This window comes from Myiozetetes cayanensis, unplaced genomic scaffold (assembly GCF_022539395.1).
Source record: "Myiozetetes cayanensis isolate MyiCay16 unplaced genomic scaffold, myiCay2020 scf4, whole genome shotgun sequence".
NCBI lineage: Eukaryota > Metazoa > Chordata > Aves > Passeriformes > Tyrannidae > Myiozetetes > Myiozetetes cayanensis.
In genome coordinates this window covers 58,899,154-58,918,749 of record NW_026087631.1, presented here as the reverse complement: position 1 = coordinate 58,918,749, position 19,596 = coordinate 58,899,154, and the positions used below count along the sequence as shown (strand labels likewise).

The following is a 19,596-nucleotide window of genomic DNA, read 5'->3' as shown; positions in this document are numbered from 1 at the left end:
ATTCTCCAAAAGGTTTTAACATTAGCATTAGCTGTGAGTCTGGAAAAAAAAAAGTCTTAGCAGAGTTCTATTTGTATTAATAGTAATCCAAGCTGATAGTAGATGCAGACAGCTAAAGCCTCTTAGGCTGAACACAGTAATTCTGATGTTGTAGCAAAACCTTGGTATACATCTAGTGCATAATTAAGAGAGATGATACTCTGGTTGAAAGCCATTTGTGAGATGTATTAATGAGCAGAACACCTTGTCATTCAGAAGAATAGTGGTTATTCTGATCTCTGTTGCCAAAAGAAGAAAAATTCATGTCTGAGAAGGAAGCCTTAAATAACAGGTCAAAACTCAACTGTGGTCCTCTCCTTTTCCTTCATCTCCTATCTCCAGAGGGGCTACTGACTTTCCTGGGGTGCTGTGAAGTTTCACTTTCATGTGAAAAGGTAAATTAGTTCACTCAAATGAAAGTACATTTCAAATGAGCCTGTTTGGCAGCGGTGTTGGGGGAGGGAAGCTATGAGGGGCTTTATGTTTCTTAAGTTCAGTCACCAGCATTTGTGAAGTGGCTAAGCTTCAGAGCAGTGTTTCTTCCAGTTCCCTCCAGCCCTAGTCTGCAGCTTTTAAAATATGGCTCTATAGTTTTTTCCAATTCTGAAAAAGTATCCCAGAAGCAAAGAACACACTGCCCAGTAAAGCAAAAGTAAACTGAAGTATGTGTTGGCATTTTAAGGAAGGAGGCAGGGAATAAGGGAAGGGAGGGAGATGGAAAGGAAGGAAGAGAAGGAAAGGAAGATGGGGAGGGAAGAAGGGAAGGGAAATTATTAATAACTTTTAAAGGTGTGAAAGCTTAACAATCTTTTCTTACAGTCATTTTCTGCAGTTACCTAATGAGAATCTTTCAGGTCTTGATAACATGCCATGACAACAATTAAAACAAAATACACCCTTCAGTTCCCAACCAAGGAATTCCTTCAGAAATCTCAAACACAGTATCTTAGGGAGCACTACAAGTGTATTAATGAATAAGCAATATACAGAAACATATTAAAAAACCCAAATTTAAGGTATTTGGTTACTTCTGCAGACAAAACTGGTTTAGGGATCCTTTTGTGATATGATAGCATAAATCTTTCATAGCTATAAATCAATTTAGAGTCTGGACTAGGATGCTACTGTTTTACAAAAAAAAATATTTCTCATTGTTGCTTTCAAACATGCCAATATTGTTTTGTACTATTGGGTAGACAGCTTTGAATTGACCTAGAGCTGAAATATTTTTGCAGTTACAGAAGGAGCCATGGCATCTCATGAAAATGCTGTTTCTACCTTGCTGAAATGTCATGGAACTAATCTCTGTGTTTAGTTAGTTCTTTTTATTCAGAAAACTGTGTGTGAATTTCTGTGATCAGTAAAGGTGATGTTTGTTCTGACAAGCTGGACAAAAAGCCAACCCAAGGAAGCAGAATATCCCTGTGCTGTACAGTCAGGTCCTACCCTAACAAGGAGAATGGCTTGTATCTTGTGATGCTTTCCTGCTGCTTGTGGCAGGTGAGGGGAGATATGCTAGACAGGCCCGTAAGGTGAAAGAGCAGCAGTTTATCTGTGGGAATCAGAACAACAGACAGTGTTTACTATCTGTTGGCTCCAGTCTTTCCTCCCTCACTGTTAAGGGGGAGTTAAAACCCACCTAATGATGGGGTCAGAATGGTTTATGTACTTTGCTGTGGGCATACCTTCTCCACACAATCACTGAAGATCTTGTGCATCCTAGTCGGTTGGAATGAGAAAAGGGGAACTTCTCTCCTTTGCCATGTATCTGGAATTCAGCTAGGTAGGTTGTGAGCAAAATTAAGGTTTTTGCCATTTGGCTTGTTGTAAGGGTTCATGTTCCAAAATTCAGAGCTGGGAAGAGAATTTAGGAGAACAAAATTTGGCAAAGGGAGTTGAGGTCACCCAAGTCTGGTGGAGCAGGGAAGCAGCTTCCTGTACATTATTTCCCACTTGCATTTATGTTTCCCCCTTTAAACTTTAAAGAGGGTCAGCATCCCAGCAGAGCCTGCACTGAATTGCATGCACTGATGGCAGGCATAATCAAGGAACACAGTATGGTTTCTATTGCTAGGTCATGTTTCCAGATGACAGTGAAGTTGCAGCCTAATTAAAGCAAAGTCCTTGTGTCTGTGTATGGTTGGGACAATTAGACTAGCTCTTGGTCTTAGTCAAATGCTAGTATAATCTGACAGGTGCATTATGTCCATGCGTGAATCAAAGAATAGTAAAAGGAAATATCAAAATACCAATGAACAGGAGTGGAAACCATGAGAAATATTTCAGTTATTGTATTTTGGACTTCATGAGTGATTTTGGGACATAATGAACTATGAATATGTACTGAAAACCCTTAAGTAATACTCATTTCCAAAATAGACTTTTTTGTGAAATATATAGTGAAAAGTGAGAAAGAAAAATTGGTAGTTTTTAAAAATTTTATTTGGGGATAATCTTAAGCTAAAATTGATTTGTTAATTATAAAACTTTGTGTCTTATTAAATCATGTTAAGTAAAGTAAAATACGAATTTAAGTTGCTGTTAGCTGTAGGGTTGTCTTCACTCTGCAGGTTATTTAGCCTTTATTACATTTTAGGAGAATAATTTGTATATTTGGTATTTAACTGTAGCAACTATGAAAACTCAACATATTTCCAGTGGTACTGTTTGCATTATAATTCTCATGAATATAACGGTTTTAAAATCTTTTACTAGCTCCTGCTTTTCAAAATACTACATCTGTGTTAATAGCTGTATTTTACTAAATTTTCCTATGGTTATCTGAGCGGACTACTTCAAGTCTGGAATGGGTCCTTGTGGAAAGTACGGCATGACTGTACCTTATACATACTGCTTCTAAATGTCCCATGAATTAATTGTAATATCTGAATTAATTTTAGCTGTAGTAGTGCTATAATTATTTGGTTTGCATTCTTTGGTATTGTAATAGAACTACACAGTATAGTTTCATGTTGTGTGTGTAAAAATCATTTAACAGACTTGAGTAAAATTTGTGTGTGTAATTTAAGATTCATTCAAAATTAATATGCCATATAAATAATATGCAACCTACTGAGCTAATGTCAAAGCAGTGTACACTAATAATTGATCCCCTACTTTATTTAGTTGCTTTCATAATGACATTTTAACAGTTAGAAATGTAAATAAATTTTCATGGTGTTTTCTTTTCTTCAACAGGATACTACAGGTATAGAAAAACTGTCAAACTGTTGTGAAGACATGTAAGTTCTGTAAAATTTTTACGCTGATGAAATGCCAAAGGAGCAAGCTGTTTTTTTAAACTGGGTGGTAGAGTAAAGGAACTGAAGGAACTCTGTTAAGATGGTTTTGCATAGTACTGTGCCTTGTACTTCCTATCTTTAGCAGCAGCTCACTAATCTTTTAGTACTGGTTGTACACAAAGTAATCTCCCTACCCAAACCCAGTGGAACTATATTTTTTTTCAAAAGTATAGGTTCAAAATATACTTTCTGCTGTGTTTTTACATACATTTCATTGATTCTGAGGTCTCCTGTGCTTCAAAAGTTGCTTTTGTTTCATTGATGACCCAGATAGTTTCTGTTCTCCAAAGTTAAATCTCAGCTGTGTGCAGTAATGAAAGAAAAGTTGTGTTTGTGACGCTGAGATGCAATTCATCAGAGTCCAGTAATGGATCCCCAGCCAACCTACATTGTTCTAGCTGACTGAAGTGCACTGTGGGCATGCTGTCTTTCACTAATAATGTTGTCTTCTGTAGATCGAGGCCCCGAAAGCCATGGCAGCAGACCTTCTCAGAAGTTTTTGGCACTCACTGGAAGATCCTGTGGTTTATTCCTTTCAGGCAGAGGCAACCACTGCGAGTTCCCTACCACTTTGCCAATCATGTCTAAGCAGGTGGATGGTGGGTACAGATGGGTCCTCCATGCTGGAAGTGTGTCTTCAAGTCAATTAAAATCCAGTTGTATGCGTCACAGTGTTCCCCAGGCATTATTTTAGTTGTGGTGTTGATTCTGTTCTGAGATTAATGCAGATTGATGGTTTAATTTTATGCATATTTAATTTCAGATTAGCTTTTCAAAGAGATTTCTTTTAGTTTTGAGATTAATACCAAAAGCAAATGACTGAAATGCAGTCTTCCTCTATTTGTTTGATACTGGCTCTTTTTTTTTTACTTTTTTTTTACTTTTTTTTTTTGTAGGAAGCACTGAAGTTTACATTCATGGTTAGATTTCTCTCCAAGTGACTTATTCTGCCTTGAATTTTTTTTTAGTGTTTTTATCAGCAGTTATCTGTCTAGATAACATTAGTGTCTTTTTTTTTCTGCATGTGTTGTAAGTTCCCTGATACTGCCAGTTATTTATGATATGCAATAGTAATTGTTCAGCACTCCGCTATAAAAAGCAACATTTAAAACTGAGGCAGACTACTTCCTAAACCTTTCTCAGAGAGGTTTTTATAAATGCACATAAACGTGTATGTTTATATAGAGAAGTCTTACATCTTACACTTATCTTTTGGCCTAGATATGATCTTAGTGAAAAATATTCCTGTCCCTATGTCAACAAGAGGGATTAAATATTCCAGGGTAAACTGTGCAGGTAGAAGGCATGTTTTCCCTATATCCCAAGTATTTCTGTGCAATAATTCAACAAAGAAGTTGCATGGTGCAAATACTAGAATGATTACTTTTTAAAAATGCAGATGTAGTTAGTTAGCATAATGTACCATAAAGAAGAGTATATTGTCAATAAAGTTATAAATTTTATATTTTCTTTAGTCATGATTAGCTGGAAGTCTGAATGTTTGTATATTGGAAATACAAATATTTAAAATATTTATACATAAATATAGATTTGCTACTAACATGTTCAGTGAAGTATATTAACTCATTTAATAGGGTATTATGTCGAAGTAGATACCTTCTTGCTCCTTTAAGTATGGAAGTAGTTAACCAAAGAAAGCATCCTTCATATCTGGTAAAATGACAACAATTGCCAAAGTACTGACTCGGCCTTTCTGTACCTGGAAAAATTATGTACTTATTTTAGCCCTCTGTATCAATACAAATATCAGCATAAGATGATTGTGGAAAGTACTATGAATTTCTCCTAGAAATCCAGTGGGTTTAGTTATGCTAGTTTGTGTTTGTTGCATAGTCTGACAGGACAAGGATCCACCTTGAATGGCAGCCATGCAACTGGACACAATAAAAGATACAAAATCAGGATTTAATATACATAGACTGTGTAGGATGTGATAGTTTATCTGTGAACAGTTAATCCAAAAACAAAGGGCAAGACTTGTCATGAGTGGTGTTTGTAACAAATTTTAAAAGACTTGTTTATAATGCAGTTACTGCCAATGTTTGGTGTCGTTTTATCAAATTAACAGATTTTGGTGATCCATTGGCAGTTTCAAAGGGTACATCTTAAAAATCACTTGAATTTTAAACTTTTGTAAACTTCTAACACTTGATCCAACTTTACTTTTCCTCTCTTTTTAAAAATAGATGGATTGTTTTATTCTTTTAAATTTCAAGCCTAATATTCAACCATTTTTTTCATGTCAGTTTTAGTGAGCTTAGACTTTCTTCAAGGTGGAATTGGCAGCAATATTTAAAAAGAAGACTGGGACAATGCTGGAAATTCAAAAGAATGTGGATATACATAATAAATTTATGTCTCTATTCTCTTTCCCCCTCACCTCCTCCCCCCCCTTTTTTTTTTCTTTTTTTTTTTTAAGGAATGCCACTGTTATAGTCTCTGGCATATGCAGGGGAATAATAGCAGTTTTCCTTTTCCGTGCCAACACAGTAGTTTTTTAAAAAGATTTTTTGTGCCAATCACTTATTGTAGTTAGCAGATTGTACAATTCTGAACCTTATTCAGAAAGAGGATCCCGAATTTAACTCTTTTTGATACGTTTACCGTGGGGCACATAACTGTGCGTGGTGTTTCGCGGTGTTACCGTACGACCGAAAGAGTGCGGGGAGCACCAAACCTGTCCCGCAGAGCGCGCCCTTCGGCAGGAGCCCCGGTGGCGAACAGAGCGCTTCGTTCGTGTTCCCGGAGCGCAGCCGGGCAGCGGAGCAGTGGGCAGTGCGGGCTCCGTGGGGATGGAGGATCCAGGATCAGCCCCTGTCCCCAGCCGGGCGCGCGCTCCCCGCGCCCCCTGTCGCCGGTTGCCTGTCGCGACAGCGGCGGTGAGCGGCCCGCAAGGGGCGAGTGGCCGCTCCCCGGGAGCCGAGCAGAGCCCTCCCTGTCCGTGAAAACCTTGCCCGGTTCTCAAAACGAAATATTCGAACGAAAGTGTTGTTTTCGCAGGTTTGCGACGTCTCCAATGTTACCGTATGGGATTTTTTTCCTTTTTTTTCTTTTTTTTTTTTTTTTAATTGTAAATCTACTTTTTCTCAGTCTCCCATCATAACATTAGGAATCAATATGTAATATGATTAAGATTACTGGGTAATTTCTGCCCCTTTTCTCGGAATTTGGAGAACAGAACGGAGAATTTGGAGAAGCTTCATGTTTCAGGAGGTATTGAACTGTATTCTTTGCATGAGAGGCCTCTAAGAGGGTAAAATTAATTTTTTTTTTTTTTTTTTTTTACATTTAGCTGAATGACCCTATAATGTTATTAGTTTATCAGAGTAAAGTTTCTGAAACTGATTCTCAGAGTTTTTCCATCAGAAAAAGATCAGGTGGACTTTTATGTTATAATTGGAAATTCCTGAATCCACTGAACCTTTCCTTTGAAATCCCACTTCTTTTCCCTCCAGGTCTCCTGTATGATTTTTTGTTTTAGTAAAAACTGCATTCTTAATATTGATTAGCGCTTGTCATTGTTAGGCATTTAAAAACAACTTATAGATAATGTTACTGAATTTCATCCTAATATAGTATCAGAATAACACATGCTTCATTGAGCACAGTGCATATTAGCTTCTGACTTGGCAATATTTGATTTCCTGAGAGGCACAAAGAGAAGTTAAAGAATGAATGAAAAAGCCCCTGAATACATTTGAAAGTAGCTGGTTTATTTCCTGTGTGGGGTAGCTCCTGGTAGGACCAAAGAATGCTATCTAGCTATCTTCTCATAATATCAGGGATTTGAGATTTCATTTGAAAAATTCCCATGTACATAATAAAAGGTAATGCATTAAATAATGTCTGTGAACCTATCTTCAGATCTACTGCTTTGAAGTAGAGGTTCGGTCTCACAGCTACTGGAGTAGTTCAGATACGCAGTCATTTTCAGTCTTGAGGAGAGGTAACTGATTGTTAGGATGGAGTTTAAACTAGGCAGCTTACTCCTTGTTATGCATCTAGAGGGGGCAAACATGAACAGGAGATGTATAAAAGCACAGAGAAAATGGAGATGGGCCAAAAGTGTTGTTTTGATTTGATATCAAAGTTTACTCATTGCAAAGAGCAGGAGTTACACAATCAAATTCACAGGCCATCATTGTATGTCTTTCAGTGTTTATCTTACAATTGCCCAGATTTATTCAGTAAATAATTTTAGAAATTTTCAATTCATTCTTTGTTCTGTGCCATAGCAGTCTAACATATGTCAATGTGAGGAAGCAAGTAACAAAGGCAGGATTTCTGGAGTACTGTGAAAGAAATCAACTGCATTTATATGAAACATATGATAATAAGTTTTCTGCTAACCTGAAATTGTTAGTTGACATAAAACACTTCTTTTATAATGCATTTTTTACTGTATTTGATTGGCCTTCCTGCCAGTAGTACTTCACTTGTAGCAGAGAGTTTCTGTCACATATTTGAGGATGCTATCAATTACATGTATTACTTAAATGGGCTATTTCCTCTTTTCAGTATGCACTCAATTTCACTGCAGCTTGTTAGTAGGAAGCCAATATGCCTTCATTGGAGCAACAAAATACAATTGACTGTTGGCAATTTTGTCAATATCCCAACTGGAAATACCACTTCATTCCTTAGAAGTGTTTTATTTGTAGGGTGTGCTCTTGATATTTCTGGACAAAAATTGATGCTTATTCTATGTATATTCCCATCAATAATACTGGATTAGCACTTCTAAACTATTTCCTTCTAAAGGATTTTTCTTTACTGCCCCCAGTATAAATCACTGTTAGTCATACCTCATAGCCATTGAGTAGCTGTCTGTTAGCTTTTACCTGGGCTGAAATAGTAATGGACACATGGTGTGCTTCTGCAAGCCCTGGTAGACCTCAGTTTAAGACCTACCAACTACATCAGATTAGTTGTTGGGTAAGATGTAGGTACTTACTTGAGATTATTCCTTGATGGCCCTTAGATCTTGTGCTTAGATTTTCTGCTGTGCTAACTGGTGTGAATCCTTGAAGAGCCTTTGAAATTAGAGGTGCCAGGTCTCTAGAAGCTTTGCACTTTGTTTTAAGCACATGACTTAAGGCTTAATTTTCCTGCTGAGTAGTTGATGCTTGGTATTTAATGACATGATGCATTTTTGTGTTTGACAGGGAAGGAGTTAGGTTTAAAAATAACTTCTATCAGTGTCTCAGAGGCTGAACTTGTGGATAGTGTCTCACAACAAATCAGGTGATAGTCACTTCTCATTCAGTTCCAGACCCTTTGTCCAAAGTATTTGCTATTTGACACTCAGTGTTTCCATAACATGTATATGTGGTAGGAAGTTTCAAGACGGTGTAAATGAGAATGTTTTCAAGAAGCACTTTTTTTTTGTCCCGGGAAGAAATTCTACTTTTGAGCAATTTACAATTACAATTTCTGTAAGAGATCAGAGCTTTCTTAGTTGTATTGGAGTCTCATTTATCCAGACAAAATCACTCCTGTTGTCATTCATTTTCTACTATTGAAAAGTTACCACCTAAAATGACTTCTATGCATTCCTCTGCTCACTTCCAACTTTGATGGCTCTTTTTCTCTCTTTTCACTGAGCACACAACAGCACAGAGTAGTCCTACCTGCAGTTATGTTCATATCATCTTGACCAGAATTGACAATGAGATAAATTAGCCTAGGAAGGTGTTGAGATACGGAGTATTGGTTTGATTTAATAACAAAAAAATAAAATTGATATTCCAAATCTCTGGTTCCATTTGGGTTTGGGTTGAGAGCAAATTGTCAGTTGCTAAGAGATCTGAAAATTTTTATGGATTGTTTACTCTGAAATATGCAGAAGGAAGTTGTCACACCTTTTAATTGGTTTTGAGAAAGTACCGCCTTTTTTTTTTTTTTTTTCTGTAATGAAGCACAGCTTGAGCTTTTGGTAACCTTCAGCATTATTTTATGTAAAATTCAAGTTGTTTTTATCTTCTTATTGCCTGAGTCACTATCTTGTAACCTAAGCCAATACATGCAGAGTTCTAGTGCTGCCACAGGTACATTTAGCAGCAGGAGGTCCATGGCTCTTGTGCCAAAAAACAGCTTTTTAAAATTGATCCAGTTGTGGGTCTTGAATTCTCATATACTTGGAATTTTAAGAATAAATCTAATCTCTTATGCCTCAGTCTTTATTAATTTACATAACTGCTTTAAAATATGTTCTGAGCTGTTCTTCAGGTGTTCCTGTTAATTTATTTTGATTGCTTATTTTGTGAACACAAGGTTTATAAAACACCAAGTGTGATGTGATGTGTCATGACTTTACCCCAGCCAGCACCTCAGCACTGTTTAGCTGCTCACTCACTTCCCCCCAAACAACATGAGGGAGAGAATTGAAAAAGTGAGAAAACTCATGGGTTGAGGTGGGGATAGTCATTGGGTTTGATGGATAAAGCAAAAGCTGTGTACACAAACAAAGCAAGACAAGGAATTAATTCACCTCTTCCCATGGGCAGGCAGGTGTTCAGCCATCCCCAAGAAAGCAGGGCTCCAGCCCGCCTGACGGTGACTTGGGAAGGCAAACGCCTTCCTCCTTGCCCCAGCTCTATATGCTGAGCATGACACCGTGTGGTGTGGAATGTCCGTGAGGTCACTTGGGGTCAGCTGTTCCAGCCATGTCCCCTCCCAGCTTCTCGTGCACCCCCAGCCTCCTCAATGGTGGGGTTGTATAAGGAGCAGAAAAGGCCTTGATGCTAAGTGCTGCTTAGCAGTAAGGAAAACATCCCTGTGTTATCAACACTGTCTTCAGCGTAAATCCAAAACACAGCTCCCTAGTAGCCTCTCTGAAGAAAATTAACTCTGCCCCAGCCAAAACCAGCACATAATGACAAACCACATTGTCATTCTCATTTAGAAGAATTCAGCATAATTCAACATTCACATTATCATGTTTAGTTGATGAGAAGCTCAAAATGACCTGATAAGGTGCACTTGCAGCCCAGGAGACCAGCTGTATCAAAAGAAGTGTGGCCAACAGGCTGAGAGAGGTGATTCTACCCTGCTAATAAGTTGAATCTAGTTCTAAATTAGTCAAAGAATTAGGGCCTCAAAACTGTATGTGTGATGGTGAATGATGCTAGGAATTGCTTTTGGGAAGAGTAGTTTCCTCTAAATACAGTGTCCGTACTTAGGTGACCTGTGGCATGACTGGATACCTCAGAAAGCATTCTTCAAAAGATTTTTGTACCCCTTTCTCAACCACTGAGCTTTTGAACTTCAAGAGGCACTGAAATACTTGTATCTGTGGGCTGCATTAGGCCTAAGACTTAGTTTTGCTGAAATTGTGCAGTGGCATCTCGTGTCTTGCCCAGATTCTGGTGTGGAGCGATTAAAGCCAGTTGTTGCAGCAAGGGCCATCTAAGTATCACCTGTATAACTGTAAGAATAACATATTTACAGTAGAAAATGTGCTTTTCCAATTAGAAAATAGGAAACTGATAATTAATGTGCATTTTTGGGTAAGTATTTCTGTGCACATTCCCAAGACTAATATCTCTAGATCACAGTGTAGCCTATAGACAGAAAATTATCACTCTGTCTACTTAACAAATAGCAAAATAATACTGATTTTTGTAAATTAGAATTCTGAATTTTGTAGTTCTGACATGGGCATGTGATTGAGTTTTACAGATTTGTTGTTAGTTTGATCTTGACTGTTTTCGAATAAATATAATGTTCATATTGGAATATGAATAATGTTCATACTGGAGTCATTGAAAATTACAAGGTCTAACACTGGTTGTACCTGAATGGGTAATGTATGAGATGAATGGTTGAATAATATCAAAGCAGGGAAGCTTACTCTGATATTCTTTTCATGAAATCTGAAGGTGTAATAATATATCCAGCTGATAAACAGTGTATTGTTTTTAATTCATCTTTGTTTTATTTCATTCATGTAATATTTCCGTGGAGTTTTTAAAATTGATTTAAGTTATAGATTATTTTTCATTCCTATTGAGAATTCTTTGGTCTTATATTTTTTTGAAATCTTATTTTTAAATAAAAAAAATAAAAGTTTCTTTTTCTCCTCTGGATTTCATTTATATTGGTTTAAAGTTGTGTAAATAGTTGGCTAATATTTTTCCAGTCTGTTTTTACATTTTCCTAATTCTGTTACAAATTACTCTCATTGCTGAATATTTGTTATTGTTACAAGAGAATAGGCTATAATCCCAAATGATTGTTTTGAAAAACTGAGCTGGGAAAAATTGCTGAATAGTTAATGAAGTACTTACTGTCTGAACTTTGTTGTTTGCTTTTAAGAGAAGAGCTGAATGTTGGTGGAAGCATTAGAAACTTTCTCCACTGGGATTAGTATACCAAATAGTGTTGGTGTAACAACACTAGTTACAGTATTGTTTACTGTTACAGTCTACATAGTCACAGCTGTCTGTAACCCCAACCAGAGTAGGAGCCTCTGAGGTACATATAAACTGAAAATTTTATAAATTGCCATTTTTCAAATTACAAAAGCAGAGTTGTTTGTGTTTTTTTAATCTTTGCCTTTTTTAAAAAAAAAAAAAAAATTTATATGGTGTATTAGATAATTCATCCTGGGAACAGTTTTCGAGAGAGCTAAGTGAGTCCAAGCCAGCAGGTCTTGTGTTTTGTCTGCATGTGAATTTCTGTCAGATTTTGATGCAGGGAAGTTTCAAACATTTTGTCTGTCCCAAAGGAGATACTGGCTTTAAACATGCAAAAAGAAGTGCAACAGTGGCCACAGAAAAAGTATTAGGGAGAAATAAAAGCTACTGGGTATGGTGTGAGCAGTAGTCTCAGCTTTAGAAGAAGTAAGGGGAAGATCCTAGACACCTGGGAAGATCCACTGCAAGACTAGTGAACCTAAGAAAAAAACACTGATTATGCCTGCAAGGAAATGATTAAAATACCTGAACTGTGTCACTTCATGAATAAGGGCAAAAAAGGTACATAATGATGGTTTGTGGCCGCAGACATTGCGTCTTCTGTTCCAACCCAAGAACCAGATTCTTCAAATAACTATAATAGAAGTCACTTCCATACTGATCCTTCCACAACAGCATAAAACCAGCCTTTAAAATTCTTTGTTCTGTTTGTATTCCAGAAAAAACTGTTCTTACCTTCTGCCAATGACTTCAGTTTCTCATGTCTGAAATTTCAATGGGCCTCTTTTTCCCATATAATAATTTCAAATCTGGTTATCTCTGCTATGATACTTATTTAGTTTAGTATTTAGATACTTAGATACAACTGACTTGTGAGAGTGCATGCCATCTTTCTGATGTGTGGAAACATCCCCACTTGCCCATGAAAGTAATTGTAATATGCACACTCCAGTATTTTTAGTGCCTAAAGCTCCTAGAAGTGTTTCTTGAGTGTTTTGTCATTATATAAACTGAATGAAACAGTACTTTGAGTCTACAAATTCATTTTAGGAGGCAGCCAGGTAGTACAGATGAGCAAATGCATGCAGACACTCCTGTAGGCTGACCAATTACATGTGTGAGCTGCAATTGCACTAGTGTGGAAGGGTGGTTGGAGGGAAAATTGGGCCCTGTAGATATCTGGCTGAGTAAACAGCTTGAGGAAGGATGGCAAACATGTTAGTCTGAGTAAAATACAGCTAAGCTAAACTGATAAAAAAAAACCAGGTCAGAATTTGTATCAGTTACAGCACACTCTTTGTATATCCTCTAGTTTCACTGTATTTTTCTCATTAGACTTCCCATCTCGAAAACATTCTCTTCGCTGAAGGATTAGTTTAAGAACTAATAGCATGTGCAGCTTTCTATGCAGTAAACCATAAAAATGTATTTCAGTTGCACAGAGATGAACATAAAATTAACTGGATGGGAATAGAATTTAGAACTGCTGAGGAATAACAACTCTGTCAAGCCCAGGTAGTAATTTATTCCCAGATACAGCATGATCTTGCTGGTTAGGATATGCTTCATAACCTCAGTTTTATACCATGACTTTCCTGTAGCTGTGGCCAAAATCCCCCCAGATCCACTGTATGTTGCCTGCCATGTGGGTGAAGCGCTCCTTTTTTTTTGTAAATACAAAGTGTAAGAAGGGTAAGTGCAGACAATGCAGGAATTTGAGCCCTATAAAGGTGGAATTTGATAATTTGTTTTGGTAGCTAATGGATGCTTAACTCACTAGGTTAGACAGCAGGTCTGGGACTTAGAAGATCTGCCTTCAGTTCTCTGTGTGACCTCTGGTTCTTTCGGCAAAGACATCTGGGTTTCTGGAGTGGGAGTTGTGTAAATCCGCAGGGCCAAAGGTGTATTATCCAGGTCCCACAAACCTGGATAATCCACTTCAGAAGGAACAGCCATATCCCGCAGGTCAGATAAGGAATTTGGGCTTCCTGACATCCAGCGGTGCATAGATGACTGGAAAACATGTGTTTTTCAGCTCATCTTGATAAACTTTTTGGATACACCGATGACCAAGGAGAAAGATCATATAAGAAACTGCATTTAGTTTTCTACCTTTGAATTTGGATTAAAGGATAACAGATGAGTATGCCTTAGGTGATCACATTGAGATAAATTTATTTTGTTTTTTCAAATGTTCAAGTTTTATGCATATGCCTTCATTATAGAAACTACTTGTAGGGAAATTGAAAATACCTTTCTGCATCCAATTTGGATCTTTTCTACACAGCTGCATATTCAGGGCATATTTCTACAAAACCCCATACATGCAGCATGTGTATGGATGGGGGAAAATTCTGGTTATTTGTTACTAACATCATGGACAGGAAGTTTTAATTGTAAGCTTCTTCACTCACAACATCTTCAGCATCATCAGCTGTTCAGCTTTATGTCAAGTGTTTTTAATCTTGGCGCTGAAAAATCAGGATATGGTTTCTTTGTTCTTCTGCTTTAATACTCACAGAACAAATCAACCAAGTTTACTTTTTCTTAGACTAGTCAAATAATCTCATATCCTGATAACTGAATATTCTGAGAGTGGCAAATGCCTTTTCCACCAGTACAAGTGTGTTGATTGGGTGGTTGGTTTGGGTTTTTCTGTTTTGGTTTTTGTTTGATTGTTTTTCTTTTGGTTTTTCAGTTTTGTTTGGGCTTTTTGGTTTTTGTTGTTTGTTTTGGGTTTTTTGTTTGTTTTTTCCTGCATCTTGAAGAGTCAGGAACTTTGTTTGAGGAATAAAGCATGGACTTTTAACCCAACATAGTTTTCAGGTCGATGAAGTTACAGCACTGCAGCCACAGCACAGCAGGCAGAGATGGGGATGCTGGGTGTCTCTGCAACCCTTCTTTCTTCTTGCTTGCTCTTTTTGTATGAACAGAGAGATCTAGCACCATCCTTATGCCTCAGAAGAATCTCCTTGTGAATAGGAAAGGAGGGCCTTATAAAGTCATGGAAATAAAATTTTTGTTACCAACACAGAGGAAGCAGTTAGAAATTATTCTACCTGTAGGAAGCTTGGGCACTGGCCTACTTCCACAGGTGAGATAACCTGAACACTATTTTTTCTCTGACAGACTCTTTAGGCTTCTTTCAAGTCAAAGACCTCAGGTATTGTCACTTGAAACAAATGCTTGATGTCAGGTGGAACTCAAGCACTCCACTTTTTGTCATCTTCCAGTTAAACAATGGCTTGCCCCATACCAAAAGACAAGCAAGAATTGATAACTGAAGGATTGTACAATCCCTGCTAAAGGACCTGCTCTGTGGAAAGATTCACATAAAATCTAAACTGTAAAACCCTAACAAATTTTTGCTGATGTTCTACTGAGCAGCTAAATGCAGAATTCCTACAGGGTCAACTTAATAACCTCTATAGCTTCTCAGAAGAAGATAAAGGAGAAGGATTGTGACCATGTGATTGTGACACCTTTGCAATGAGAACTGACAACTAATCAGGAGTCTCAGCAGCATTGTGTCTGAGTACCTGCTGCATAAACACAGCTTTACTTGCACTTCTCCAGGGTAAATATATACCTGGACCTCAGTAAGTGAATATGAGGAGATGCATACACTGAATTAAGTAAATAATTTTCCAGGACCTGATTTATGACTGTTCAATGAAAACAGTGTATGCTTGTGAACATTTAATTTTGTCCTGATTAGCTCAGGTTTTAAAGTATATACAATTGAACTATTTCATTAGAAAATGGCAGCTTAAATTGGGCTTTTTTACAAGAAAATGATTGGTTTTGAAGAATTTTTCAACAGTGTTTTTCATTTTTTTGAATCAATGCCATTTGTCTTCATTTTCTCACTCAAAGTGACTTTCTGTTCAGTGTTTTATGAGATCTCAGTTTAGGCACACAAGCTCTGCTGTTGGCAAAGTGGTACTAAAATGACATTTTTGCAACCCACAGACCTCGAGTTGCCAAAAGCAATTATTTTCAGAAGGTCTGAAACCATGCTTGTGTTATTTCAGTAAGCCTTTATCTTCACCATCACTAATACTCCCTGTCTGCTTATTAGTTTGTTCCTGGTGATGCTGCGTGGGGCATGAAAGTCAATGCTTTGTGCCGCAGTGTAGGCTTGTGTTGTTAACAGAAGGCCACAATGAAATACACTGAAACTGTTTATATATGAAAGCTATCCATAGGTAAAAGCAGTGATGTTTTTGTCACTATGTACTAGCATTTTTGGTGAAAAAAAAAAGTCTCTCATTTGGTCTCATTATCCTTTCTGCTGTCATCAGTTCAGCTGGTTTTATTCTGTTAAGCACAATTTCTTGGAGCTTCCCCATGGAATTGCTGAGTTACAAACAGGTGCATCCGGCTGGAACACACAATGCACGCTTCCCAAGTCTTCCTGTAAATTCTGTATAGAACTCACTTTTCAAAAACTAGACATTTCAAGTCTGTCAAAACTGCAGATACTTCAGAAGATGGAGAACTGAAGGAATTGTTGAACTTCACCCACAGTCATGTCCAACTGATAGATTTCTTACCTGCATGCCTTTGTCAGGCAAGCAAAAATTACTCCTTCTGTGAATGTATTAGCCAGCCAAGTTGATATCCCTCGACATCAGAGAAGAGTTTTTTCATTAAAATGTAGATATTGTTTTCTGAAAAATTAAGTCAAATGCAATTGAACAGCCAGAGATTAATGCTACGTCTGTGTCACTCTCTAGATGTCCTATTTTAACTTAGAAAAAGAACTGTGAAAAATTAATTCCACAGTTGAAAGTAGCGTGCATGTATGGATGAGCATGGGTGCTTTGACAGTTTTGGAGAGGTCTGAACAAAATGACTGTGGTTACTAGCACATTTTGAATTAGTCTGAAAAGCAGATGATACAGAATAGTATTTAGTTGAAACAGTTATCTCAACTGCATCTCTTGTTTGAGAAAGTTAACAATGGTAAATTTTCTGATAGCAATTTGTGGCTGATTCTGATAAAGGATTTAGGAAAAAAGTTATGTGCATGGATGGAAGAGCAATTTGTTTTCTCAGACAGGCAGTAAACAACAATGTATTTCCTAAAAGGGGGTGGAGGGAAAAGTATTTTGTCCGCATCTAGGAGAGTATTGATGAGGTTCCTTATCAGTGTTAGGTCTAGAAAAGGTTTTGGCAAACATGCCTTAAATGCACTTTCAGTTATATATTATAATTCCTGAAGTTTATGAATATGAAGATCTATGTTGTAGTACAGTAGTTGTGTACAAAACCAGTGTTATGTAACATGAGCTGTATTTATTTATCATGTAAAATGGATGGCAAATAAGCACTGTTAAATTAGTTTGTGAGGAGGATAGCAACTGTGGGTCTGCTTGTTTGGTGAGCTCTTTGCTGGATATGCTCTCTGTATCCAAACATCTTGTGCAGTTATTTCACCAAGGCCAATGGGCTTTTGAAGGTAAGGATCTATACCATGAACTAAATATGTTTTGATTATTGTCAGCCAGAGGAGCTGGCTAGGTGGTTGGAATTGATTAACTCAATATGTCTGTTACATCTTTAGAATTTTAAGTTGCTTAGATGAATTGAGCCACATTATTATATGAAGTTCTTTTGGGAACAAGCTTTAAAAAATTGACACTGCTGAGACTCTGCAGCCATTTTCAGACAGATAATAATTTTCCCAGATATGAACTGAGTCAAATTTTATGCTTCTTTCCATTTACACAGGGCTTGCTATTCTCTGTTCTGTGCTCATTGGGGTATGGAAAGATGATGAACTGAAAGAAATTGAGCTAGCTTCTTCTAGTGCCGCACCACTGAGCTCCTTTTGGACTTCTAATTCACCATGTTTGCTCTTTCCTATAGGTCTGCAGTATCTCATGTGGCAGCAGAAGATTTATCAGTTTGTTGGACTTCATGGTCTGCCCACAACGCTAAACTTTATCTGTTAAAACTGGACAAAACACATGAATATGAAAAAAATACCCAAACAACAAAGTAGGCCAAAACTTCAATCAGGTCACAATAGTATCAGGCATTCAGCACATAATGGATGGTGTGGAAAGATGTCTGGGGTAAAATCAGAGGAAACTCAGAAGTTATATTCAAAACCTAACAAATTATAATGGTACAGAAATTACTGGGTAAAATGCAGCTGCTACTTCCTGGATGGAATACAGTTGGCAGCTCTGCAGTGACTCCCCATACAACAGTAAACACCTGCTAAGGGGGATGGAACGGAGAGTGGAGCACTGTGGAGACACTGCGGCCAGGCTCTAGAAATCCTTGCAGGGCAGGGGACTCAACGGTACTTTGCAGATGATAAACTGCACAGCACCTGTCACCAAGGGAGACGGGAGAAGATATCCTGCTGCTGAGCCCGCAATTGTGGTGAAATCTATCTCCTCAGGTCAACTTCATTAAAGCTTCATTATAATATTAGCACACACCTCCATCCCAAAGGTACCCACCTCCAAGGTGTGATCACCCCACACTGGGCACGTGGCCTGTATTTTTTTGACTTTATCTTTAAAAATGAAGCAAGAGAATTTTAAACCAATCAGTAATGAAGGTATTTATGACTCAAGTCACTCAAGCTTCACGTAAATATAAAGAAATATATAAAAGTAAGTTGAGATTGGGGGAAAAGTTAGGGGAGTCTCCACTGTAACTGCTGGGATCAGTCGATGGGCTGAACCTGTCTTCTCCCCCATAGGGACACCTGTTGGATAAGCACCATACTGTATGCACACTGAATACCTTTACTGGGGATCAAAGCTTCTCTGTGTATTGTTTTGAATATGTTTTTGCAATCGGATACTATCACTGGCAACCCTCAAACCTTAACCTGTCACAATTTTATTTTAATAAAGAGTGTTATTCTGTAAACTGTTATGTGAGTCCTTCATGGGTTTTGGTAATCACTGGCAATGGATAACATACTTTAACAGTGGGAAGACCCACTGTGAGGTCACAAAGTGGGAAGACCTGCTGAGGGGTCTCCCTAATGCTGTTGGTGTATTTCCCTGAGTAAGTCAGTGAAATTGCACTCCGATCAGGCAGGACTGTTCAGTGAGAGGTTCCCACAAGGCTTTCCAGAGGCACTGGCAGACAAATCAAACACTAACAGTCAAGGAAGTCTACTCATTTTCATGTGACAGATGGGTACCTAAATCACATGCCTATAGTTACAGGGTTACTGATAACTACTCAGTCCAGCTAGTGCTTTTGTTGGGAGAAGTCAACCCTCCCCTCTTGCATGAGACAGATATCTGTTTGAGGTCCAATTATGTGGCACCAAAACTCCAGGCAAAATACATCTGCATTGACCCATGTGCATCTGGCTTGCCTACCATGGGGTACAGCCTGAGGAGTAAGCTGAAGTGCTCTCTGTTAGGACAGCACCAATCTACCAGAACTGAGCAGGAGGGAATGTTAAATAGAAGATCATGGCTGATGCAGTCCTTCTAACAATTGGATAGACCCTTCAGCAGAAAAAGACCTGCTAGGAAATTGCAGGTCTTATGTCAACATCTTAAATCTACAGAGATTACTTCTATAGCCCCTGTACGGGACTCATAGGGGTGATCCATTGGATGACCAAAGAGAAATCAACCTTATGCCAAGGAAGGTATATGCTCAGTTCCTGACTAGCACAACCTCTGTGACTCACAGTGCTGAACATACTGCTGAACAATGTTTAAAAGCTTCCCGTGCTTCCTGCCTTCCTGCCGCTCAGAACTCATTCAGCTACTGCATTACATTTCTCACAGAACGATGCCGGGCCTGACTCAACCTGGTGCTGTGTG

General features: G+C 38.0%; 1 long non-coding RNA gene across 1 annotated transcript; it reads left to right on the top strand.

Moving 5' to 3' along the window:
* The first annotated feature begins 387 nt into the window (after positions 1-387).
* LOC126646941 (uncharacterized) lies at positions 388-18,656 on the top strand. The gene is made up of 4 exons (XR_007630471.1): positions 388-434; positions 3,238-3,281; positions 3,797-3,940; positions 17,654-18,656. It is a non-coding gene; the product is annotated as an uncharacterized LOC126646941 (long non-coding RNA).
* The last annotated feature ends 940 nt before the right edge of the window (positions 18,657-19,596 follow it).